Source organism: Giraffa tippelskirchi, chromosome 7 (assembly GCF_054371585.1).
Source record: "Giraffa tippelskirchi isolate mGirTip1 chromosome 7, T2T-mGirTip1v1.2.pri, whole genome shotgun sequence".
NCBI classification, from domain to species: domain Eukaryota; kingdom Metazoa; phylum Chordata; class Mammalia; order Artiodactyla; family Giraffidae; genus Giraffa; species Giraffa tippelskirchi.
In genome coordinates, this window is record NC_137281.1 from 117,286,769 (window position 1) to 117,313,923 (window position 27,155).

At 37.8% G+C, this 27,155-nt stretch overlaps 1 long non-coding RNA gene across 1 annotated transcript in view; it reads left to right on the forward strand.

Moving 5' to 3' along the window:
* LOC145514874 (uncharacterized) overlaps nt 1–27,155 on the forward strand; it is a 142,615-nt gene that overhangs the window by 68,842 nt on the left and 46,618 nt on the right. The window contains exon 3 of the long non-coding RNA XR_014060521.1: nt 26,181–26,264. This is a non-coding gene — a long non-coding RNA (uncharacterized LOC145514874). The remainder of the gene's footprint in view (nt 1–26,180; nt 26,265–27,155) is intronic.

Below are 27,155 nucleotides of genomic sequence, written 5' to 3' on the forward strand. Positions count from 1 at the left end.
TTTCTACCTGGCTGATAGATGTATCTAATTCATTTTTTCTCAAATCTGTCTAAGCATGATAATCACTGAGGGAGATTTTAAGCAGTAGTAAATGTCCGAGATAAGTCACGAATGATTCAGAATCACTGAGACTCCGGCCCAGGTCTCAGTGCTTTTAAAGCCTCCCTCAGTAATTCAGACCAGATTGAGAAACATTGCTGTAATGAGCCATCCAGTCCTAACTTGCTTTTACTTTAAAATTCAATTCTTGGTTTGAAACCAAAGAAATAATTTTCAAAATAATATATATATTTTTTTCTGCAGTGGAATTTTTTCTTTAACAGAACAAAAAACAAGTAAAATTGCTCCAGGTTGAGAGTATGGAGATCTACCTAACTAGGATGGAGATCTACCTAACCAATATCCTTTGAACTGGATATCAGAGCCCACAAGGTCATCATTTGAAAACCCTTAGCCTAGGGGTAGTAGACAGCAGTGCATGGTGTACAGTGAACACATTACAGCAGTGTTTGGACACTTATTTATCCCTACAGGTCATGGGTCATCTGGGCAGGATGCAGACAATAGCATTTCCTGGCCAATCATCTCAGTAATCTAGTGCTGTATAAACATTTCCATTTTCAGTGTATGAATTCTTGTGAAAAATGTTGAGAAATGTTGGTCTAAGAATAAGAATTTAAGTTGGTTTTGTCACCATAGACATGGCTACAGATTGCGCGCACACACACACTGCAATTGATAGTCCACTGAACAATTTGCAGCACCTTTAAAATGTTTTTGCACATTTATCCATTCATTGTTTTTGCATTCTTTCATTTTCCTTTCTTCCCAGTGTTTATTTGGTAATTCTTTCTGAAAAGGTATGTAATTAAAAATTAATCCACAACTGGTTATAAGAGGAGATACTAAACCAAGGAATCGTTCTGTCACTGTTACTCATGTTCTCATGTTTCTCACGGGGTACTAGCCTTGTTGAGATATATATATACACATACACACACACACACATATACATATATATTTTTTTTTACAATAGAAGCCTTTCTACCCAGAGTGGAAAACATTTTCACATTCAGCTTGCCACTTGCTTGTAGAAGATTTCCCAGGAGGAATGCGCACACCCGGGGTCGATAATTCTCACCTCATTTCATGCATATAATGAATTGCTGTTGGGTGTAGTTTTGGGGTATGAGTGAATTTCAGCTGTCATCTCTAGGGCAGCTTACCTAGAATTAGATCCTGCCATTTCAAATGCTATTTGTCTTCATTAATCTTCACTCTTGCCCCATTTGTCCTAAACAGTTAACATGACCAGAATAGCTTAATGGTGCCTATTTGCTGGCAGGCTGGGTAAGACTGAAACACACTTATATTCTTCAGACAATTTTACCTGTAAATCTAAGTAAGTAATATTAAATCTGTTCTTTTTGTAGATTTGTTGTGATTTTTTTTTTTTTTAGCTTTTCTTTTATTATTATCTGTTTGGTAATTTGGTACCAACTGCTGCTGTCTTCGTAGTTTATTTTTAAAAGACAAGAAGCATGTGTGAAAAAGAGCCACCAGACAGTCTCTTGAAATCTAAACCAGTCGGAAAATTTCTGTTTTATTCAACAAGGATTTAATGAGCTCCAGCTATCTTCTAGGTTGTTGTTTTACTAGATTAAAAGTTCTTTGGGGTCAGGGAGAATGTCTTAATCTCCTTCGTAGTTCACCTCTAACACAGTGCTTGAGATATAGTAGGCCCTAGAGTAGGTAGTTTAATGATAAACTGAAGAACTGGAGAATACAAAAGAAGTACATTAAAGGTTAATTGTCCTTAAGGAGTATAGCAATCTCTTTGTGGAAAAGATAACTCCCTGAACAGGAAACATTACATACGTTGTATATTTTAATGTTCTTAACTATCACTGTGAGGTAGGTGGTATTATCTTCATCTAGAGACAAATAACAAGGTTCAGAGAGGTGAAGAAACTTATACAGGTCACAGGATGTATTAGCGGAGGAGCATTTTAAAATCTCAACTACAGTTCATAGAGAAAGGCAGGATCGACATTTGATTTTTTCCTTTAACTTCCCAGTTTTCAGATTAATAGGGTGATGTCCTGGCAACCTCCAATGGGAACCAATAGTTTGTTTTTAAAATAATACTGTTAATTCATGAATTCTAACAAATACATTTCTGTTTCAGTCAGTTGTTCAGTTGCTATGTCATGTCTGACTCTTGGCAACTCTATGAACTGCAGCACGCTAGGGTTCCCTGTCCTTAGCTATCTCACGGAGTTTGCTTGAACTCACGTCCACTGAGTCAGTGATGTCATCCAACCGTCTCATCCTCTGTCACCTCCTTCTCCTATTGCCCTGACACTTTCCCAGCATCAGGGTCTTTTCCAACGAACCAGCTCTTCACATCAGGTGGCCGAAGTATTAGAGCTTCAGCATCAGTCCTTTCAATGAATATTCAGGATTGATTTGTTTTAGGATTGACTGGTTTGATCTCCTTGCTGTCCAAGGGACTCTCAAAGTCTTCACTAGCACCACAATTTGAAAGCATCAATTCTTCAGCACTCAGCCTTCTTTCTAGTCCAACTCTCTCATCTGTACATGACTACAGAAAAAAACATAGCTTTGATTATACAGACTTTTGTTGGCAAAGCAGTGTCTCTGCTTTTTCATACACTTTCTAGGTTTGTCATTGCTTTTCTTCCAAGGAGCAAGCATCTTTTAATTTCATAGCTGCAGTCACAATGCCCAGTGCTTTTGGAGCCCAAGAAAATAAAATCTGTCACTGGTCCTAATTTTTCCTCTTCTATTTGCCATGAAATGATAGGACCAGATGCCATGATCTTAGTTTTTAGAATGTTGAGTTTTAAGCCAGCTTTTTCACTCTTCTCTTTCACCCTCATCAAGAGGCTCTTTAATTCCTTTTCTCTTTCTGCCATTAGCATGGTATCTTCTGCACATCTGAGGTTGTTGATATTTCTCCGGGCAATCTTAATTCCAGCTTGTGCTTCATCCAGCCTAGCATTTCACATGATATACTCTGCATATAAATTAAATAAGCAGGGTGACAATATACAGCCTTGTTATACTCCTTGCCCAGTTTTAACCAGTCACTTGTTCCATGTCCAGTTCTAACTGTTGCTTCTTGACCTGCATACAAGTTTCTCAGGACAGGGGTAATATGGTTTTGTATTCCCATCTCTTTAAGAATTTTCCACAATTTGTTGTGATTCACACAGTCAAAGCTTTCTCATAGTTAATGAAGCAGAAGTAGATGTTTTTTCTGGAACTCCCTTGCATTCTCTATGATCCAACAGATGTTGGCAATTTGACCTCTGATTGCTCTGCCTTTTCTAAACCCAGCTTGAACATCTGGAAGTTATCGGTTCACATACTGTTGAAGTCTAACTTGAAGGATTTTGAGCATAACCTTGCTAACATGTGAAATGAGCAGTGTTGTACAGCAGTTCGAACATTCTTTGGCATTGCCTTTCTTGGGGATTGGAGTGAAAACTGATCTTTCCCAGTCCTGTGGCTACTGCTAAGTTTTCCTGAGTAGAGTACTTTAACCACATCATCTTTTAGGATTTTAAATAGCTCAGCTAGAATTACATCACCTCCACTAACTTTGTTAATAATAATGTTTCCTAAGGGCCACTTGACTTCACATTCCAGGATGTTTCGTCTAGAAGAGTAACCATACCATCATGGTTGTCTGGGTCATTAATTGCAGATAACAATATAATTACTAACCATAAAGCACATCATTCTTGCACCTTACTTTTCACTGATATATATCCTGGAGATCTCCTGTACAGAGAGATATTCCTCATTACTTTTTTCATAAATTTTTGGAAATCTTTTCAAACTTACGTTAAATTTATAATAACAGTAAAAGAAAAACAAGACAGAAAACCTCCTATATTCCCATATTCTCTTCACACAAATGCCCCAATTATTACTTTAGCACATATGCTTCATCAACCATAGTGTCTATCACTTCCTCCTTCCCTCCTACTTCCCTTCCTTCCTTCTTTCCTTTCTTATTGAAGTATAGTTGCTGTACAATAGTATATGTTACAGGTGTACAGTATAATGATTTATAATTTTAAAGGTTATAGTACATTTATGGTTATTATAAAATATTGACTATATTCTCTGTGTTGCACAATATATTCTTGTAGTTTATTTTATACCTAATAGTTTGTACCTCTAACTCCCCTACCCATTTACAGCTCCTCTCTGTTATCTTTTCCCTACTGGTAACCACTAATTTGTTCTCTGTATCTATCTCTTTCTTATTTGCCAAGTTCACTAACTTGTATTTTAAAAATTCCTCATATAAGTGATATCATATAGTAATTTGTCTTTCTTTGGCTGACTTATTTCACTTAGCATCGTGCCCTCCAAGTCCATTTGAGGCATATTTTGCTCTAATGTTTGTCTTGAGGGAGACTTTTACAAGTATTGGCATCTTTAGTGGCATCTGAGTGCTGACCGTAGAACATTTTTTTAGGAGAATCTAACTAATCAAGAAGTGTGTCAGTGGCAGAGAAAGTAGACATGGTATGAAGGATGCTTTCCTAAAGGAGTTTCCGAAGCAGTGGAAGTTAGTTTGCCTTTCTGAGTGTGTAATGATGGATTTGTCATTCTCCCCTCTGTCTGCCTCTTGATCCTACTCAGCACTGGATCTGACGTGAATTCTGCTGCTGCTGCTGCTGCTAAGTCGTGTTCGACTCTGTGCGACCCCATAGACGGCAGCCCACCGGGCTCCTCCATCCCTGGGATTCTCCAGGCAAGAACACTGGAGTGGGTTGCCATTTCCTTCTCCAATGCATGAAAGGGAAAAGTGAAAGTGAAGTCACTCAGTCGTGTCCGACTCTTAGCGACCCTATGGACTGCAGCCTACCAGGCTCCTCCGTCCACGGGATTTTCCAGGCAAGAGTGCTGGAGTGGGGTGTAGGTGCCTTCTCCTGACATGAATTCTAGAGCTTTCTAACTCAGATTTCTGGAAAGTTTTTGGCTTCCAGGATATTTCTGTAACATTCAAATGTCACATAAAATAATAAAAATTCATTCTGTAACTCAAGCTCTTGTTTAGAAACTAACCCAATACTATATTCTTCTACATATGTAGTGTGATACCGCTATACAGCCTATAAATTTATACAACCTCTGTTGTCAATGACTATTTTTGTTAGTTTTGTCATTTGGGCCAGAGAGCCCTGAGGATCCCAGTGCTAATTAATAGTGTCTAAAACCAGTAGCGGAGAAAACAATGTCACCCCACTCCAGTACTCTTGCCTGGAAAATCCCATGGACGGAGGAGCCTGGTAGGCTACAGTCCATGGGGTCGCTAAGAGTCGGACACGACTGAGTGACTTCACTTTCGCTTTTCCCTTTCATGCACTGGAGAAGGAAATGGCAACCCACTCCAGTGTTCTTGCCTGGAGAATCCCAGGGACGGTGGAGCCTGGTGGGCTGCCATCTGTGGGGTCGCACAGAGTCGGACACGACTGCAGCAACTTAGCAGCAGCAGCAGCAAAACCAGTAGAGCTTCTTATTATCATTGTAACAGCCTTGCTCTTTTTTTAAAATTTTATTGGAGAATAGTTGCTTTCAATGTTGTTATTTTCTGCTGTACAGCAAAGTGAATCAGCTATACATATATTCCCTCTTTTTTTGGATTTCCCTTCCATTTAGGTCACCACAGAGCATTGAGTAGAGTTCCCTGTGCTATATAGGAGGTTCTTATTAGTTATATGTTTTATACATGGTAGTATATATATGGAGAAGGCAATGGCACCCCACTCCAGTACCCTTGCCTGGAGAATCCCATGGACGGAGGAGCCTGGTAGGCTGCAGTCCGTGGGGTCGTGAAGAGTTGGACACAACTGAGTGACTTCACTTTCACTTTTCACTTTCATGCGTTGGAGGAGGAAATGGCAACCCACTCCAGTGTTCTTGCCTGGAGAATCCCAGGGACGGGGGAGCCTGGTGGCTGCCGTCTATGGGGTCACACAGAGTCAGACACGACTGAAGAGACTTAGCAGCAGCAGCAGTGTATATATGTCAATCCCAGTCTCCCAATTTATCCCACCCACTCTTCCCCACTTGGTGTCCATATGTTTTTCTCTATGTTTGTGTCTCTCTCTGTCTGCTTTGCAAAGAGGTTCATCTGTAACATTTTTCTAGAGTCCATGTACATGCATTAATATATATTTTTCCCTCTTTTTTTGACTTACTTGCTCTTAAATAATAATTTGTTTGACTCCATTCAGAACCTCCATACTTATTCTGGAAGGTTTGGTTAGCTACCTAGAAGCTGACTCTTCCTTTATGTCAGTATTTTTTCCTGAAAGGAAACATATTGAAACATGCTTTCACATCATCTCTCTGCACTACTAGCAACCCCCTCCTGTCCTTCTCTAGCTAAGTGGCTGTCAATACTTGGGACATCCATAGTGAGGATGCATTATCCCCAAAATGGGCAAAGAAAACCCAAGGGATCCCTCAAACAGACATGAAAAATTCAACCACCGTGAGCTCACAACTCTTTTGGAATTCAAGATCACAGAAGGCTAATTAGGGTTTGTGGTAAAGAGAGAGTAACAACACCTAATGTGTGACTGGTGGGTTACTGTCTGCAAACACAGTTACATTCCCTGTGCACAACGAATCTGTTACCCAGTACAAACTCGCTCTGCTCACAGTACGAAAGGCCAATGAATCTGAGAGACCAGGTGTTGCGGCAAGGAAGAGATCTTAATTGGGGAGCTGGCAGCCCGAGAAAATGGCAGGGCTCAAAAAATTACCATCTTATTGGGGTCTGGATGCCAGCTTCTTTTATAGATTAGAGATGAGGGGGGCTTGAGGAAGCAAAGTAAAAAGGCCATTAATCTTGCAAACATCTCCTAGAATGGGAAGCCTCAGGCAGGGGATGTGTTAATTTCTTCCTTCCTGCCATCCACAGGTAGACAGGGTTCTGAACAAGGCACTTTAGTTTAACAGTCAGGCAGAGGGGCAGGATTCTCTGAGGCAAGCCATTCTGTATGATTATAATAACAAAAGCAATGAAAAGCAAGTCAAAGAAACAGTTCCAACATGGAGTCAGAATTGGCTTCCACCCTGCAACAAATCTAGTCCCAAGAGGCTGATATATTGGTTCTCTGTTTTGTTAGGTGGACAAATAAACATGGCAGGTAGGAATATGGGGGTCAGAATCAGACTAACTTGTGTTCATAGGCCTCTCCCATTTACTAAGTGTGTAACTTTACACAGTTTTGCTAGATCTCAGAGCCTCACCTGATGGAGTAGTCCTGATGTGAGATCTTAGCCCCCTGCTCAGGAATGAAATCTGGTGACCTGGATGAAAACCAGGAATCCTAGTTGCTAGTCCACCAGGCACTAAGCCTAGCAGCAAAGCACTTTCCCCCACTTGAAAGCAAAGAATGTTTCAAGAAGGCAGAAACTGTAAAAATGGGTACAAATTTTATTTGGAGAGACACAGCACAGTGAATGCAAGAGCACACAGGGAAACTGTTTATTTATTCAAGTCAGAAGCTAGGTAGAAATACACACAGAAGCATATGGGAGAAAGCATACGGGCATCCTCTCTGGTGAAGAGAGCGGTAGAGAGGTGATTTTTAAGTCGCTTACTTAGGACTGCCCTTCCAGATCTTTGTTTACATTTGGCCAATATCGTGGTGGTTTGTGCTTTTTTCCTCACAGCTGACTGGTCCTAGGACCCTCCCCAATGTGCCCCATGGTGCAATGTTTTGCTAAGACGGATCCCACTGCAGAGGCCTGTGGGCGCATATCCATGCTTATTATATGGTGGCACCCCTTCCTTTTTTAACCCCCTAGGAGGTTGGATGGCATCACCGACTCAATGGACATGAATTTGAGTAAACTCTGGGAGTCAGTGATGGACAGGGAAGCCTGGTGTGCTGCAGTCCATGGGGTCACAAAGAGTCGGATGTGACTGAGCGACTGAACTGAACCAAACCGAGGAGCCTTCATGTACGTGTGCAGACAGGGAAGATTTCTGTGACCTTAGGAGTGGTCATCATATTTCTTCTCTCTTAACTTCAGCAGAGCTCAGCTTCCTTCATTAGCTTTGTCCTTGGAGTGTCTGGGTGAGAACAAAGCTTCAATTTTACTCAACAGACACCAAGCATCCAGTCCAAGGGCCTGTCTGTCTCTTACCTCAATAATGCTATTTATTTCAAGCATCCACCATGAGAATTAAAAATATAAAATACTTAAGTACTTAGCACAGTTTCTGGCATATAGTATGTGCTTTTAAAACAAGAGCAATTATTATTAAGGAAAGAAAATAGCTCAGTTGTCTTAAAGATTTCCCAGTTTCTGTGTTTATAGTGACCTGCAGATTAATCACACACTATCATCCACCCCAGCAAATGATGCTTATGACTACAAAGAAAATATTTTCTTAATTCCAAATATGTATATGCTTCTGCTGCTGCTGCTGCTAAATCGCTTCAGTCGTGTCCAACTCTGTGCGACCCCATAGAGGGCAGCCCACCAGGCTCCCCCGTCCCTGGGATTCTCCAGGCAAGAACACTGGAGTAGGTTGCCATTTCCTTCTCCAATGTATGAAAGTTAAAAGGGGAAGTGAACTCGCTCAGTCGTGTCCGACTCTTAGCAACCCCATGGACTGTAGCCTACCAGGCTCCTCTGTCCATGGGATTTTCCAGGCAAGAGTGCTGGAGTGGGGTAAATATGTATATACATATTTTTTTTTTTTTACAAATTGCTAAGGCCAATGGGAATAGTTAACTCTTGGAAAAGGGATGACCTCAAAGATAGAGATGGGTACTTTTGGTGGTCAATTATTACCTATCCATCTTAAAGAAAAGTCAGAGTTGAGCAACAGCAATTACTGGAAAAACTTGACTTATAGCAGTTACAAATAGACCTCTTCTAATTGCACAGTTACCCAGTGTTCCCAGAAAGGAATCTACTTGTCAGTAGCTGGACTGGATTAGACCTAATTCTAGACCAATCACTGCTCAGAAGATTTGATCCTAAAGGAAGTGCCAGGCCAGACCTTGAGCAAGTTTGTGCTGGATGTGTGTGCTGGCATCTGCCTGATAATTCTAATCCATTTGAGGGATAAAAAAGCTATATAGTAAAGGCCAAATGCCCACTGACATATTCAATCAAGGTTTCCCCATGTCCTGAAATATACCTGGATATTAGTTATCCAACTGTTTCTAGGAGTTCAGCCATCATTGTCTGGCTTTTTTTTCCTGTGGTAAATGCAGGAGAACTAATAGCCCTGCAGACTGGTGCTAAGCAGCTTTTAAAGGAAGAGTAAATGTCACTTAGGATTACATTTCCAATCCTTGTGTCAATCAGCTGGACTTAACAGGACCCTGAGAGCAGGCAGGAAAAAAATAGATGTCATTAGTGCTAGGGGAGACACAGTATTTTTTGTTTGTATGTTTCATCTGTGGAAGCCAGTTCATAATCTCATCTGTTCTTTCAGTGCTGGAGATTTCAATAATAAAGGATGAAACTTGATGCATAGAAATTCATAGCATGATGTACTTGCTGATTATTCTGAATCTGCCTCTCAGTCTGCACTCTCAGCTTCACCTTATTCCTGTGTTCAGGTGGCTGATCTCCATGGATTGTGTAAACCAGGCTCTCTTTGCCTTTCAGCTATTGGTTGAAATGGCCAGTGGGAGGAACCAAAAGGAGTTTGGTGCATGGGAAGAAAGAGAGTCTGGAGTGTTCATTTCTTTAGTCCACTCTCTGTGTCTCTCTGCTTGAGGCCACAACTCCTGTTGAATGGCCCTTCTTGGAACTTTGAGTAACATCAAGTGACCATTCCCCATACTTGCTTCCTGTTGTTGTCCCAGGATGCTTCAACATCCTTTAAGATTTCTCTTAACTCTGTCTTTTGTGAATCTTTCTCTTACTAACTCTGTGCCATTATCCCCACTGAATGGGTTATTTGCTGCTGTGACATTATTTCCAAATGAGTCTAAAGGAGAAAGGATGGCTCAGTGTCCTCATGGATTTCTATTGGTTTTTACTACATGCCTGTTAGAAATTACAAAGTTCAGTAACCTCGGAGTCTCTATATTCCTGACTGTTAGCTCACAGCCTGAGGGGAATTGAGTACTTGGCAGTGTGGTGAAGTGAGCACAATGCAGAACTTGAGAAAAATAAGACATATGTGGAAATTAAAATTTTTAAATAACCCATGGGGCAATAAAGATTCCATAAGGGAAACTGAAAATATTTTGGACTGAATTAAAATGAAAACAAAACATAAATGTATGACGTGAAACTTTTTTCAGGATGCACATCTAACTTGTGTGTGCGCATGCTCAGTTGTGTCCAACTCTGAGACCCCATGGATTGTAGCTCCTCTGTCCATGGGATTATCCTGGCCAGAAGATTGGAGTGGTTTGCTATTTCCCCTTCCAGGGGATCTTCCTGACCAGGGAATGAACCCTGGTCTCCTGCATCGGTAGGTGGATTCTTTTACCACTGAACCATCTGGGAAGCCTCTAAGTCTAACATATAAAAACAATTATTAATATACTTCTATAGTCTAGCAAAGAATAAATGGAAAATAAAATTTTAAGAATTGCCATTTAAAGTGGCATCAGAGAACAAGAAATCATCAGAGATTGTTAGCTGAAAAAATATGCACAGCCTGAGAGTTGTTAGTTAAGTTTAAGTTGGGGCAGAATGAAGCCCAGGAGACAGCCTTTTAGATAGCTCTGAGAAACTGCTCAAGAGGTAGGGGGATGGCCAGTATATATGTGATTTTGGTAAAGGGGGAGTACATGCAATCAAGCATATATTTTTTGCAGAAGGTTTCTGGAGCAGACATCACCATGAAGGATTTTAGTACCTTTCTATGTATGAGGAGATACAAGAATTGGGCTCATAAAATTGTCTCCTGAAAATATCTAATTATCTGAAGACCTGTTCTTCCAGTTTTTTCCAGAGCACAGAGTGCTTCATCTGTGCTCTTCATCTTGGGAACTCCTTTCAGGGGGAATTGAAGATCAGCAGCTACAGTAGCTCATAACTTAATCCTTGTAGAGGTGGATAGCAAGTGCCAATTTGTAGGTGACAGGATACATTTAACAAAATATGTGCTTGACCTATATTCTGAAAACTGCAAAATATTGCTAAAAGAAATGAACATAAATGTTCATGGATTGGAAGATTCAGTACTATTCAGATGTCAGTTCCCCTCAAAATGCTTGGCAGATTCACCACAGTGCCAGTTGGAATACTTGTAGTCTTTTTTTTTTTTGGTAGAAATTGAGCTGCTTCTAAAATTTACATGAGTATGTAAGAAAAGAGAGAAGATACAAGGGAATTAGAATATCCTAAATAATTTCTAAAAAGAAAGAGTAGGATGACATACTGATTTAAAGGATTTCCATAGTTATACCGATCAAGATAGCGTGGTATTAGTATAAGAAAAAATAGATCAAGGGAACACAACAGAATAGGAAGTCCAGAAATAGACACACATATTGTGTATGTATTTGTACATAGTTGAGAATAAATGTATTTTATTATAATTTTTTTAAAGTACCATAATCTTTACCTTATGCTATAAGCAAACATGACTTCAAAATGTGTCAAAGATGTAAAAGTTAAAACTAAAACAACTTATCAAAGAAAGAGTAGGATAAAAGGATAAAATCTTCTTGACCTTGGTATAGAAGATCTGTTAGGACACAAAAAATATGCTTCACAAATGAAAAAAGTTGATAAATGGACTAAATTAAAATTCAAAACTTCTGCTCACCAAAAAGTTACCCTTGAAATGAATAGGCAAGAAGCAGAAGATGAAGATGAAATTGAATGTATATGTGTATGTATCTGTATATGTGTCCGTATTCAACCTGTTCATAAGACAAACTAATTAAAAATGAACAAAAGGTTTGAGCTCATCTTGCATTTGTAGAAGAATACAAATATGCTTTTTTATCACTTACCATTAGGGAACTGCAAAGTAAATCTTCAGTAAGATGTGAGGATTGTCCACCCAATGGAATGACAGAAATTTAAAATGCTGATAATAATGTGTTGACAAGGATATAGAGCAATCAAAACTTCATATATTGTTTTTAAAAATGTCGAATCATGACAACCACTTTGAGAAACATTGTAGAAATTTTTATACAATTAAATAAATGTACACTTAGGATAAACAGAGGTGGCGCAACGGTAAAGAATTTACCAGCCAATGTAGGAGACACAAGAGACGCGGGTTTGATTCTTGGGTTGGGAAGATCCTATGGAGAAGGAAATGGCAACCCATTCTGGTATTCTTGCCTGGGAAATCCCATGGTCAGAGATGCCTGCTGGACTGTAGTCCATGTGGTCACCAGAGTCTGACACAACTTAGTGACTAAATCACCACCAATATATTATATCTTAATAAAGTTAATTAAAAATATAATTAGGGATATATACATATAGTTTACGATTCATGTTATGATACCAACGTTGCTACAAAAGAATTTCTTTGTCCCTAAAATTTGACTGAGATAATTCTAAAAACTATAGATATTCCCATTATCCTCAGAAATATCCCTCTGCTTCTACAAACACACACTCAGAGTTTGATTTATAATAGCAAACAACTTTTGTGTAGTGCTCTATGAGACATTTTTTACATTCTGCAAAGCTATTGAGATAAGTTAATGATGGATTCTTTTGTAAAGAAAGGATAGAATGATTTATATAAACTTTCCATTAAAAAAATACAGTGTATCATGTTTGTGTCATTGAACTTTCACTCATTTTTAATTAGTTTGTCTTATCAATAGGTTGAATACATACACATACACAGATACATACACACATACATACAATTTCATCTTCGTCTTCTGCTTCTGGCCTATTCATTTTCTCAAGGGTAGTTTTTGGTGAGCAGAAGTTTTAAATTTTAATTTAGTCCAGATATCAACTCTTTTCTTTTGTGAATCATGTTTCTGTGTCCTAACAGATATTCTCTACCAACATCAATAAGAGTTTCTCCTTTTTATCCTACTTTCTTTGATAAGTTGTTTAGCTTTAACTTTTACATCTTTGACACATTTTGAAGTCATGTTTGCTTATAGCATAAGGTTAAGATTGACATTATTTTTGTCTAGGCTGTTAAGACTTCCCCAACCACTGTTAACAAAGGAAATGCATTGGTCCAAGAATTACACAAAGGTTTGCAAAGTTTTAGGTTTACTAAGTTATGATGGAGAACTTCATCTTCTTGTCCATGTTAACTTACTGTTTAATTGTGCATTTAACTCTATACTCTAGGAGCTTCCTTGTGAAACAGTACTCTGTATAGTAATTCATGAAGTTGTCAATACAACTGCATTGCTGTTACTGGAATGATGAGTTCCCCAAATAGGAAGTTAAAATTCAGCCCTAAGAGTTTTCAATTCAGTTCAGTCGCTCATTCTTGTCTGACTCTTTGCGACTCCATGGACTGCAGCATGCCAGTCTTCCTTGTCCATCACCAACCCTCGGAGCTTGCTCAAACTCATGTCCATCGAGTCGGTGATGCCATCCAACCATCTCATCCTCTGTCGTCCCCTTCTCCTCCTGCGTTCAATCTTTTCCAGCATCAGGGTCTTTTGCAATGAGTCTGTTCTTTGCATCAGCTTTCTTTATAGTCCAACTCTCACATCCATATATGACTACTGGAAAAACCATAGCTTTGACTAGATGGACCTTTGTTGGCAAAGTAATGTCTCTACTTTAAGAGCTTTAGACAAACTAAACATAGAATTTCAGTGCACCAATTAGGTAGTATTGTACTGAAAGAGTAAAATAAACTAAGGCATTTTTCTTTTATTGTGGGGAGGTCAAGTTAATCAGTATGCTTTATCATAGAAAAGAAAGATAGCACTTTCAAAATATTAGCCCCTTCTAATAAAAAACTAAACAAAGAAGACATTTTTTTCACATTAACATGTTAAGGTTATGTCTTTACACTGAGTCAAACGTGGAATATTATGGACTATCTTGATTAGGCAATTTTTATCACTTTTCCCTTTCATGCACTGGAGAAGGAAATGGCAACCCACTCCAGTATTCTTGCCTGGAGAATCCTAGGGACAGCGGAGCCTGGTGAGCTGCTGTCTGTGGGGTCACACAGAGTCGGACACGACTGAAGCGACTTAGCAGCAGTCATTCTGAGTAATTGCGAGAATCTTTGGGAAGTTAAATATAGGTGGATTCCATCATGACTTATGATTGGATGTGATTTCATAGAACTGATGTGGGTTAATATAACAATCTAAGAAAAAAAGGAACAGCATTTTGCCCATAAGAGGGATGTTCCCCATTACCACATGTTTAATCTCAGAGTTGAAAGTAAAACTGATGCAGAGAGAAGGTTATTAACTTGCTCAAGGTTTATAGCCTCCTAGAAGTACAACCAGAACAAAGCGTGTCATTGATACAATAAAGAACTAAAATCCTTGAAATTTCTGGCTCCTATTACATTTAAAAATTAAAGCAGTTTGCCAAATAATCTTCTTTCATTTCTTTGGTGGAGAACATTACATTAGTCAGCTACGTGTTGTTTCCTATACACCTTTCCGTGAGGAAGGTGAGCACATCTGGACTCTGTCTGACTCCTTAGATGTGTGTGTTCATGTTCAGTCACTCAGTCACGTCTCACTCTTTGCAACTCCATGATCTGTAGCCTGCAGGCTCCTCTGTCCGTGGGATTATCCTGGCAATAATACTGGAGTGGGTTGCCGTTTCCTTCTCCAGGGGATCTTCCCTACCCAGGAACTGAACCTGTGTCTCCTCTGGCTTCCACACTGGCAGGTGGATTCTTACCACTGAGCCGCCTGGGAAGCAACCCCATAGATGGTGACGGCCAGTTCACACATGCAGGGCTGCCTTATATGTTTATGGTACCCAACTGCCCAACCCACCCTGCCTTTTCTGAAACCTGATTTTATCAGGCTAAATTTCTAGATTTGTATTTGTTTCAGACATTGAGTATTTTGCTCTTTGGCTGGAATAGTGAATGTTAGCAGTTTCCAACTCTGTAGTATAGTTTCACCAATGTGAGAAAATTTGACTTCTTGATTTGGATGCTAAAATGAATTCCCATATCCATGATAGGCAAGCCTAGCAGTGTTCTTTGTGCAGACAGAATGTCCTCTGGGTCCTTTTGCAGTTTCTCAGAATGTTTGTACTTGTGGTTACCACTGCTGTGGTATCTGTCTACTCAGTTTGAAAGTGGTTGGAGCAGGTTGAGCCAAGTGGGTGGGAACTTGATCCAGATAAATGGATCATCTAACAGGATTAGATGGTGTTTGGTGTAACCAGCTGAGAGGACACTTTGAACAAAGACTCAGAGGTGGGAAAAAGTGTCATATGAGTGGTGGGAAATGAGTGAGGAGTACAATGAGGACATCAGCCTGGTTAAAGCAAACAATAAATGTATGGAAAGTGGACTTATGCCCAGGGTGGTGCCAAATTTCTGCCTGCATTGAATTCTAGACAAGGATTGTAGGTAGTCCCTCAGGATGGATTCAAAATAAAACAGAATAAATGGAGAACAATGTAGTAATCTTGTCAGGTTCTAGGCTAGGAGCAGAGAATGAGACTTCAGAAGAAAAAGTAAATATCAAAGCCATTATTAACAAAAATAACAAGAGTTAGTAGTTCATATAACACCAAACTCATAATTAGTATTTATAATGTACCTCATTATACTCATGGGAGCAAATTTGCCCATCAATAAGGAGAAGGCAATGGCACCCTACTCCAGTACTCTTGCCTGAAAACTCCCATGGACGGAGGAGCCTGGTAAGCTGTAGTCCAAGGGGTCGTGAAGAGTCGGACATGACTGAGCGACTTCACTTTCACTTTTCACTTTCACGCATTGGGGAAGGAAATGGCAACCCACTCCAGTGTTCTTGCCTGGAGAATTCCAGGGACGGAGGAGCCTGGTGGGCTGCCGTCTATGGGGTCGCACAGAGTCGGGCACGGCCGAAGCGACTTAGCAGCAGCAGCAGCAGCAAGATAGTTATAATTGTAATTTGGAGATTAAAAATTAACTTGATAAATAAGCTGTTACTAGAGAAGTAGCTAGTCCATTATATAGTATAACTATTATACCTAATGTAGAACAGACAGGACAGCCTACATGGAACTTTGAAAAAAGAAAGGGAGACAGGCAAGTTTTCCTTTCTCTTCCAACTCACTCCTTCACCCCAGCTGAACTTCAGATGTGAGAGGCTTCCTAAAGTCTCAGGCTTCTCTTCCTGGTGAGAGAGTCATCCTGAAGGACTGTAGGTCACACACTTGGAATCAAAATGTTACTACATTGGCAGCTGGGAATTTGAATGAACTAGACTTGTCCAAAGAACCATGGAAATAATCAAGAGATGAAACTCTTAAAACTTATGACTCATATCAGAGATTTATGGCCCTGGCTGCCAAATAGTGAGTCTTCGGAGATCTCTCAGAGGACATTTGTCAGGTCATCTTTGGATACTGTCCTTAGATATGGGAAAGTGGGAATCTCTGGGGCTCTTTTAGTCCTGGCCTCTGTGCCATTGCATCTAAGGGGAGCTTCTGACTTCTTCATTTGATATGTATTTGCTCATATGTTCAAGAAACTTTGAGCTTCCAAACCCTAAGGATACAGAAGTCAAGGTTTAATAATAGAAATAGATAAGTAAACATGGGCATAGGATAGGAAAGGGCCATCTGTGTGTGTTTGTGTTGGGGAGGATACTGAAGTTTCCTACAAAAATATGGACCTGAGTTAAAGGCAGGCTGCTGGGAGCTAACTAGATGTGAAAGGATGAGGACAAGGGCATTCTAGACTGAGGACAGAGCTTGAAGTCAGCTCCTACCTGGACATTTTGTTTAATCAGTTTGAGAAGATGTTTACAATTTCATGAGTACATTTGAAAGACATTTATTCTCTGAAAGCTTTATTTTTCCCTCATTCAAAAATAAGTGAGCTGTGCTTTATATAGAGACTGAGCATGGCAGAAAATCTGAAGGAGAAGAACTCCTTGAAACACTTTGTGTGACAGGACTTAGGAAACTGAAGGAATTGGTGAATCTGAAGTGTGGATGGGTTTATTAATAATGATGGAAGGCTTTCTTGAAGGAGGTGGGTAAGGGCTTAAAGAGTGCCTTCTGTAGATTTCTTAAATCAGACTGGTTTTATCTGTTTCAAAGGAGACGGGGTTTATTTGATAAGGATATGTGGAATTCCTCATCCAAAAAGGAGGCTTGAGAATGTGGATAGGGAGCTGGCTGTCCAGTGGGAAATACATGCAGTTTTATGTTCAAAATTCTGTGTTCACTGAACAACCATAACGTCCAGAAAAAATGTATTAAAAAAAAAAAAAAGACATCCATCTCCAGACCTCAAATTCTCTCCCTTGCATGGTGGCACATTTCAGCACAACTTCTTCTGTAAGTTATAAATACATATGAAAGATTCATCAGAGCCGTGCAATGATTGAGTGTACTAAAAGCCATTAAAAAAATAAAAAACAGGACTTAATACTTATAGGATGAGAAAAAAGGTATGTTTGTATTTGTTCAATGAGTAATTTAATTAGCTGTTAAAAGTTTTGTTAAACGTTTATTCATCATGTTTGTCCATGATTCTTTGGCAGTAAAGACGCAGTAAAACTCCAACTATTTGAATGATATAATTGAAAAGCTAGCATCAAAATGTTGGATGATGTTTTTCTCCAAGATGACCTTTAGCAAGTGCCATGCTCTGTTCTTTAGGAGTTGTAACACTCATTACATACTTCACACACCCTACACATCAAGCTTCTTATGTTATTGTGGTCTCCTGTCTCAAATAGGAGACAAAATTAAAATTAAAGAATGTTCTTTAAACAATGTGCCAAAAATTTCTATCTTGCCATCTCTCTTTAGAGTTTGACTCAAACATTTTTTTCATAAAGCAACAGACAAACTTATTTGCATCTCTATTTAAAAATCTCATCAAATCTTTTATTTAAATACTATTCAGAATATAATGTAGTTTTCTGGAAAAGGGGGAAGGGAACTAATATTTGAGTGCCTAGATTGTACCAAGGTCATGATGTGTTTTTTCCTGGTCCTCAAAACAAACTCAGGAAATGGGTAGTAGACTCTATTTACAAAGGAGGAAATTAAAAGTCAATGCTAAAAATGATTGTTCAAGGTCACATAGTTAATGCTAAGTAAGGATTTGAACTTGAGTTTGCATAACATTAAACTTGTTCCTTCTTTTCTTAAACACTCTGTCAGAGGGAATCCCCAAACTTTAGGGTGCCATGGACTCTAGAACTGCAAAGAGAAGTGTTAACATAGACTTATGTTTCAGGAAACAACCTAGTATCTAGCATCTCAAAACCACTGCAATCTAGCAACAAAGCAAAACAAATACCACCACCACCAACTTCAGTTTAAGATAAATATTTGTATCTTCTGCCAAAGTATGAGATTTGAGATGTTTTGTTCAGTTTGAAAATACCAACAAAAAATGAAATGACCATCTAATTTCAGAAAAAAAAAAATAAAATTGTTAAATAATATTCAATCTCACAACAATACCCAAAGAAAGAGATATATTTGAATCGTTAAGGTTTCTCTACTAGAATTCTGATATTATATAGCCTTTTGATAACATTTTCAGTAATTTATATCCTGTTTTATAATAACAAACACACATGCTGAAAATCCTTGAAGTAACTGTGGGCACATAAGAATAGTAAGGGCTCTTACGGGATTTTTTTTTTCCTTGAATGGATGATAGTTAAATATTGTGCTAATGAGCATGCAAAAAGCTTTTACTGAGTATCTGAGTTAGATGCTTTTTATGTCAAGAACACACTACACTTCATAACAGGGACAAGGATCAGTGGAGAAAAGCAAAGGTCAAAATCAGCAACAAAGTCTTAGCACAAAGCCCCATATATGAAAAAAAGAACAAGCTATAATATTTGACATTAAATGCAAAGGAAAATGTAATGTAAAACAAGCAAATTCCCTGGGGAAAGTTTAATTAAAGGGGTATTTTAAACTGTGTGTATTCGGACAGGATCTCAATCTCAGCACTTTTTGAAGCTTTACATTGTTCTTTTATTCTAGAAGTCCTTTTATTTTTTAATTTTTATGATGATGTTGGATAAAGATGCATTTGTGGAACATGTACGAATACTGGAGGCTTTGCTTGAGAATACTTAAGTTCTCTATTTCCAGTTCAATACTAGGCTAACAGATATTTATTTTCTCAGAAAATTTAAGTTTTTGTGGACTTTTCTGGCCATTCAATTTTTCTACAAATGCTTTAACCTTTGCGAAGGCTACTGCTATCAAGAAATAAGAGATAGTTTCTGGTCTTATGTTTAGATCTTTAATCCATTTTGAGTTTATTTTTGTGTATTGTGTTAGAAATTGTTCTCGTTTCATTCTTTTACAAGTGGTTGACCAGTTTTCCAAGCACCACTTGTTAAAGAGATTGTCTTTTCTCCATTGTATGTTCTTGCCTCCTTTGTCAAAGATAAGGTGTCCATAGGTGCGTGGATTTATCTCTGGGCTTTCTATTTTCTTCCATTGATCTATATTTCTGTCTTTGTGCTAGTACCATACTGTCTTGATGACTGTGGCTTTGTAGTAGAGCCTGAAGTCAGGCAGGTTGATTCCTCCAGTTCCATTCTTCTTTCTCAAGATTGCTTTGGCTATTCAAAGTTTTTTGTATTTCCATACAAATTGTGAAATTATTTGTTCTAGTTCTCTGAAAAGTACCGTTGGTAGCCTGATAGGGATTGCATTGAATCTATAGATTGCTTTGGGTGGTGTACTCATTTTCACTATATTGATTCTTCCAATCCATGAACATGGTATATTTCTCCATCTGTTTGTGTCCTCTTTGATTTCTTTCACCACTGTTTTGTAGTTTTCTATATATAGGTCTTTTGTTTCTTTAGGTCGATACATTCCTAAGTATTTTATTCTTTTCGTTGTGATGGCGAATGGAATTGTTTCCTTAATTTCTCTTTCTGTTTTCTCATTGTTAGTGTATAGGAATGCAAGGGATTTCTGTGTGTTGATTTTATACCCTGAAACTTTACTATATTCATTGATTAGCTCTAGTAATTTTCTGGTGGAGTCTCTAGGGTTTTCTATGTAGAGGATCATGTCATCAGCAAACAGTGAGTGTTATACTTCTTCTTTTCCAATCTTGATTCCTTTTATTTCTATTTCTGCTCTGATTGCTGTGGCCAAAACTTCCAAAACTGTGTTGAAGAGCAGTGGTGAGAGTGGGCACCCTTGTCTTGTTCTTGACTTTAGGGGAAATGCTTTCAGTTTTTCGCCATTTAGGATAATGTTTGCTGTGGGTTTGTCATATATAGCTTTTATTATGTTGAGGTATGTTCCTCCTATTCCTACTTTTTGGAGGGTTTTTATCATAAATGGATGTTGAATTTTGTCAAAAGCTTTCTCTGCATCTATCGAAATAATCATATGGTTTTTATTTTTCAATTTCTTAATGTGGTGTTTTACATTGATTGATATGTGAATATTGAAGAATCCTTGCATCCCTGGGATAAAGCCCAGTTGGTCATGATGCATGATCTTTTTAATATGTTGTTGGATTCTGTTTGCTAGGATTTTGTTAAGGATTTTTGCATCCATGTTCATCAGTGATATTGGCCTGTAGTTTTCTTTTTTTGTGGCATTTTTGACAGGTTTTGGTATTAGGGTGATGGTGCCCTCATAGAATGAGTTTGAAAGTTTACCTTCCTCTGCAATTTTCTGGAAGAGTTTGAGTAGGATAGGTGTTAGCTCTTCTCTAAATTTTTGGTAGAATTCAGCTGTGAAGCCATCTGGTCCTGGGCTTTTGTTTGTTGGAGGATTTCTGATTGCAGTTTCAATTTCTGTGCTTGTGATGGGTCTGTTAAGATTTTCTATTTCTTCCTGGTGCAGTTTTGGGAAGTTGTACTTTTCTAAGAATTTATCCATTTCTTCCAAGTTGTCAATTTTATTTGCATATAGTTGCTGATAAGTCTCTTATGATCCTTTGTATTTCTGTGTTGTCTGCTGTGATCTCTCCATTTTCATTTCTAATTTTGTTGATTTGATTTTTCTCCCTTTGTTTCTTGATGAGTCTGGCTAATGGCTTGTCAGTGTTGTTTATCTTCTCAAAGAACCAGCTTTTGGCTTTGTTGATTTTTGCTATGGTCTCTTTTGTTTCTTTTGCATTTATTTCTGCCCTAATTTTTAAGATTTCTTTCCTTCTACTAACCCTGGGGTGCTTCATTTCTTCCTTTTCTAGTTGCTTTAGGTGTAGAGTTAGGTTATTTATTTGACTTTTTTCTTGTTTCTTGAGGTAAGCCTGTATTGCTATCAATCTTCGCCTTAGCACTGCTTTTTACAGTGTCCCATAGGTTTTGGGTTGTTGTGTTTTCATTTTCATTCATTTCTATGCATATTTTGATTTCTTTTTTGATTTCTTCTGTGATTTGTTGGTTATTCAGCAGCGTGTTGTTCAGCCTCCATATGTTTGAATTTTTAATAGTTTTTCTCCTGTAATTGACATCTAATCTTACTGCATTGTGGTCTGGGATGACCCAGAGGGATGGGATGGGGAGGGAGATGGGAGGCGGGTTCTGGAAGGGGGACACATGTATACCCATGGCGGATTCAAGTCAATGTATGGCAAAACCAATACAATATTGTAAAGTAAAAAAATAGATACATAAATAAATTTTAAAAAAATAAAATAAAAGGGAAAGAAAACTTGAAAAAAAAGAAAGAAGAGATAGCGTTATTGGTTCAATTAAGACGTCTTACCTACCTGACAGAATTCAGTTGTCTGGTTTTCAAGATTTAAAAAGTATCTTTGAAAAGTATTATTAATTCTATAGAGATTGAATTAGGGTCATGTTCCTAGGGTCATGATACACTGCTATGTTAAGTCTTCACTCTTATTCAACTTTACCTGTTCATTTCTTTCAGCTACTTCCTTTCCTGTTCTTCCCGAAGTAGCCAATTTAATGAAATAGATCTGTGCAAATATGTGTATGTGCCTATTTTAATGCAAAGGAAATATTTTCTCAAACAGATAACTTTGGGTCATGTTTTTTTGAATTTGAAATATTTACTACATCTTAAAACTTCCAAATTTGTGAAGTAAGCTTATTTAATTAAAAAAATATAAATATTACTATTAATGCTAATTGTATGAAGTGTGAAACTCAGAACAGTAAAATAAGGAAAATGTAATCCATGATTCTATCACTTATCAATATTTTAGGATATTATATATTCATTTGTTTATTATAGTTATTTAATCTCTTTCCACATACACACCTATATTAAGACCCCTTTTTTTAAAGAACAGCATAGGAATGCAATAATGAGCAAAATATATAAAATTCATGCTCTTAGAACATCTAGTGGCATTTTGGGAGAGGGTACAGGTAAATAACCAAATAACCACACAAATATGTAATTGCCACTGTGATTTGGTGCTATGAGGAAAAACATATGACACAAAGAAATATTAAGAGGAAATATCAGATGACTAGGAAGAAATAAGAATATATGATAATGAGATATTGAGGCAACTAGATCTTTATCAGATAAATTCCTTGATAAAAAAAAGATTTGAAATGCTTAAGGATGCTGAGACTGAATGGCAAGTGTGGAATAAGATAAATTCCTTGATAAAAAAAAGATTTGAAATGCTTAAGGATGCTGAGACTGAATGGCAAGTGTGGAATAAAGAGAAAAGGGAGGAAAAGGACTTCAGGGAAAGGGAACAGTCTCTTCCAAGACTCCAGGGGAAATTCAGAAGGTGCATTTGATGAGTATAAAGAAATAGAATCTGGAGCACAGAATACAATGATGAAGAGGCACCAGACAATAGTTCTTCTTTTAGGTTGTTATCTACTTTGATCTTTATCATAAAGACAAAGGAAAATCATTAAACTGTTTTAAGCAAAGGACTTGTTTAATGATACTGACTTTTTAAAATGTCACACTGCCTGTAAAGCTAGTGTAGCTTGAAGGAGATGCCAAAATGGATTCAGGGAGAAATGTTTGTAGGTTTTGATAGTAGTGCATAAGGGCTGTGACAGTTGTGTAGACCTTGCTGGTACTGGAGAGAAAGAAGAGGTGGGCAAATTTTAGAGATACCCAGAAGCTTAAATAGATAATACTTGGTCATGGATTGGGTATGGGAGATTAGGGAGATTGCCTTATTTTGACCCCTAAGTTGTTGGCTGACCTAAGTCAAACAAAGACAAACACCGTGGCAGAAAAGAGTTAAGGTTGTTGAGTTGGAAGGGAAGTTTCTGAATTTAGCTTTGGGCATCGCAAAGAGTTGGACACGACTGAGCAACTGAACTGAACTGAACTGATGCTGAGTTTAGTGCTTCAGACTTGTATGAGGTTCAGTGCAGTTCAGTTCAGTTGCTCAGTTGTGTCTGACTCTTTGCGACCCCATGGACTGCAACATGGCAGGCCTCCCTGTCCATCACCAACTCCCAGAGCTTGCTCAAACTCATGTGCATTGAGTTGGTGATGCCATCCAACCATCTCATCCTCTGTCATCCCCTTCTCCTCCCACTTTCAATCTTTCCCAACATCAGGGTCTTTTCAAATGAGTTAGTTCTTCACATCAGGTGGCCAAAGTATTGGAGTTTCTGCTTCAGCATGAGTCCTTCCAATGAATATTCAGGACTGATTTCCTTTAGGATGGACTGGTTGGATCTCCTTGCTATCCAAGGGACTCTCAAGAGTCTTCTCCAACACCACAGTTCAAAAGCATCAATTCTTCGGTGCTCAGTATCAGTAAGCATTTGGATATGGATATTTAGGGTTCACCGGAGTAGTCTATGCTGGTGAAATGTATTTGGGGGTCCTGGGCAAGATGGTAATTGAAGTTATAGGTATGGCTGGCTGTGCACAGCTGAGATTTTCTTTCTTTCTTCCTACCTTCCTTCCTATTTTCCCTTCCCTTCTCTTTTTGCCTCTCCTTTTTTCCTTCCTTCTGTCCATCTGTCTTGTCAGTTCCTCACTGAAAGTGATAGTGCCAAAAGAAGAATGTTTAATAAGATTGTGATCAAATGCAACTTTGTTTTTTTCCATAGGGGCTATAGCTCTTCCTCATGCATTAAAGGTTGGGTATAGGATTAAAGGAATTAAGGTTGTTTTAAGTATTTTAAAATATTTTTGTTACACTAATATTTATTACCTCATGTGTGCTGTAGAGGAAATAGCATGTACTAGCTAGGATTAGGTTCCATTCTATATAATATTGACTTGAGCACACAGGAAGTTATTTTTATTCATGTAAATGGAATCTAGAAATTGCTCTCTTGGGTCAGGGTATTGATTCCACCATCTAAGGGTTCCAGGCTTAGAATATGGACCTTAAAGTTGCCTGATGGTCCAAAATGGCTGCTATACCTCCAGCCATCACACCTGCAATCCTGGAAGCAAATATAAAGCAGAAGAGGAGGGCACTGTTGACCCACAGCTACAAGGGAAGCTGGGAAATATCATCTTTTAAAAGGGCACTTTGCATGAAATAATGTCTATTCTGTCCTTCTGTTAGTGAGGAAGAAGAGGATAAGGAATATGGATAGACAGCTAGACCTCTTTGCTACTGAATATGTGGAGATTGGATTTAATTCCAGATGCTTCTGTGAATGGGCTTTGTTAACTTTTAAAAGCCCTCTGTGAAGAATAAATGACATACAATATGTGAAAATGTTTAGTAAGTGATACATTGCAATACTAGCCACCATTGTTATTTCCAAATTGACTAGCTCTACAGGTATTTGAAAAGTCATTCAGTTTTTGTTACAAATATTGAAAGACTACTTGGATTTTAAAACTAATGCTCTAGAAATAAAAGTTATTCCTCTAAATATGTGTGTGTTGCTTTTCCATAGTTATACTAAATATAATTTTATATCTTGCTTTCCTGTTTAATATTACATTCTAGGCATTGTCTCATGTTTTTGCATAATGCTCATAGCCATCAACTTTAGTGGCTGTATAAAACAACAAAACCATTATTTTGTAAGTTTGCTGCTACTTCAGTAATTTTTATGAATGAAGCAGAGAACCACACTTCTTTTTTCCTTTGATTCGTGCATTATTGCAGTCTTTTAATATTTCAGAAAAGAAACTTTCATGGAGTATATTAACATTTTGAATCACTATATTGTACACCTGAAACTACTATAATATTGAAAATCAACTATAACTCAATAAAACAATAGAAGAGCAAACAGGAAAAAAAAATTTCAGAAATTTATTTATTTATTTATTTATTTATTTATTTATTTATAAATTTATTTATTTTAGTTGGGGGCTAATTACTTTACAATATTGTAATAGTTTTTGCCATACATTGACATGAATCAGCCATGGGTTTACATGTGTTCCCCTTCCTGGACCCCCCACCCCCCTCCCTCCCCATCCCATCCTTCTGGATCATCCCATTGCCCCGGCCCTGAGCCCTTGTCACATGCATCGAACATGGAATGGTGTTCTGTTTCACATATGATAATATACATGTTTCAATGCTATTCTCCCAGAACGTCCCACCCTCACCTTCTCCCTCAGAAATTTATTAAATACTGTAGAAATTAAAAAAATTTGTCTTTTCCAACACTGGAAATATTGTTATCCTTGCTTTGCAGATCACATAGTCGAGGCACTATTTCTATCACAGTGGAAATCAGTGTTAGATTAGCTTCAGAAAATATATTGAGAGGTTTCCTGTTTTTTTCTTTTTTTAAATACTCTGACATTTTATCAGGTATAGAGATGAACTGCTTCTTGAACATCTGAATTCCCCAAGACCTTTTGGGAAGAAGATTATTTTATAATTGTATCACCATGTATTCAGAGTTATAGTTCAGCTATCCTTGTTGCTTCATCATGAGTTGCTGTTGATAATGGTAGAAAGTGGCTCCATGTTCAGTAACTTTGAGTTTCTCTCAGGGAACACAGATGCCAGCTCTGCTCAGCCTCCCTTGCAGCTAGTGTCCTTCCAGTTAGGCTGGTGGAATATGGATGAAAATGATGTATACTACTTCCATGACTGCCTTAAAATGCTCCATGTGACATCCATGATTATCTTCTTTCTTGTCTAGATGACTGCGAGTGGATGAAGTGTGCTAATATCACTGCTGAAGGAGAAGTTGCCCAGGAGTCAACCAACTTGCATCCAGTTTACCGTAAGAAATAAACCTTTATTTTTTTCACATTGCTTGCTACAGAAGCTAATGCTATTTATCCTAATATGGTTGGTAAGTAAAAGCTTGCCAGAAAAGTGGACATTTCATCCATGCTTTCACATTGAATACTATGGATTTATACATTTCTTATAATTTTAAGCCTTTGTGCTGTTATTTTTCTTTCTTAAAAAGTTGTACATTTTGCATTCTCAATTTTGTTATTTTGCCTATCTTTTCACTTTTCCAAAGAGTGAACATTGCAGTTTATTTTATTAGCTTTTGGTGTAACGTTACTATGGCCTGTATGTTTCCTCTTTGCTCTCTTCCTCCCTACCTATTTAATGATATTTCCTTTTTGGCAGAATATTTGATTCATATCTTAAAAATATCCCATATAGGCTTGAGAGAATATGTGTACTGTTTATAATATTTTCAGATTTCAAGAATGACTTATCAATTCTTTCTAGTCTAAGTGTATTATTCAAATGTTATGTATTTTTAAATTATATTTTAGTGTGTCAATATCTTTTAAGATTTCAACCAATGTTTGATTTTAGTTCTTACTCTTGTGTCCTGGATTTGCTCAATTTATTTCCTTTATTTTTAATTGAAACACTTGATATACAACATTGTGTAAGTTTAAGGTGTGCAGCATATTAATTTGATGCATTTGTATTTTGCAGTATGATTGCAATGTAGCTATCACCTTTATCACATCATATAATTATCATTTCTTTCTTGTGGTGGGATAATTAAGATTTAGTCTCTTAAAATGTCTGGTTTATAATACAATATTGTTGTCTATAATCACTAAACTATGCATTAGATCTTTGGAATTTATTCAACTACTAGTTGCTACTTTGTACCCTCCTACATCTCTCTTATCCCCCA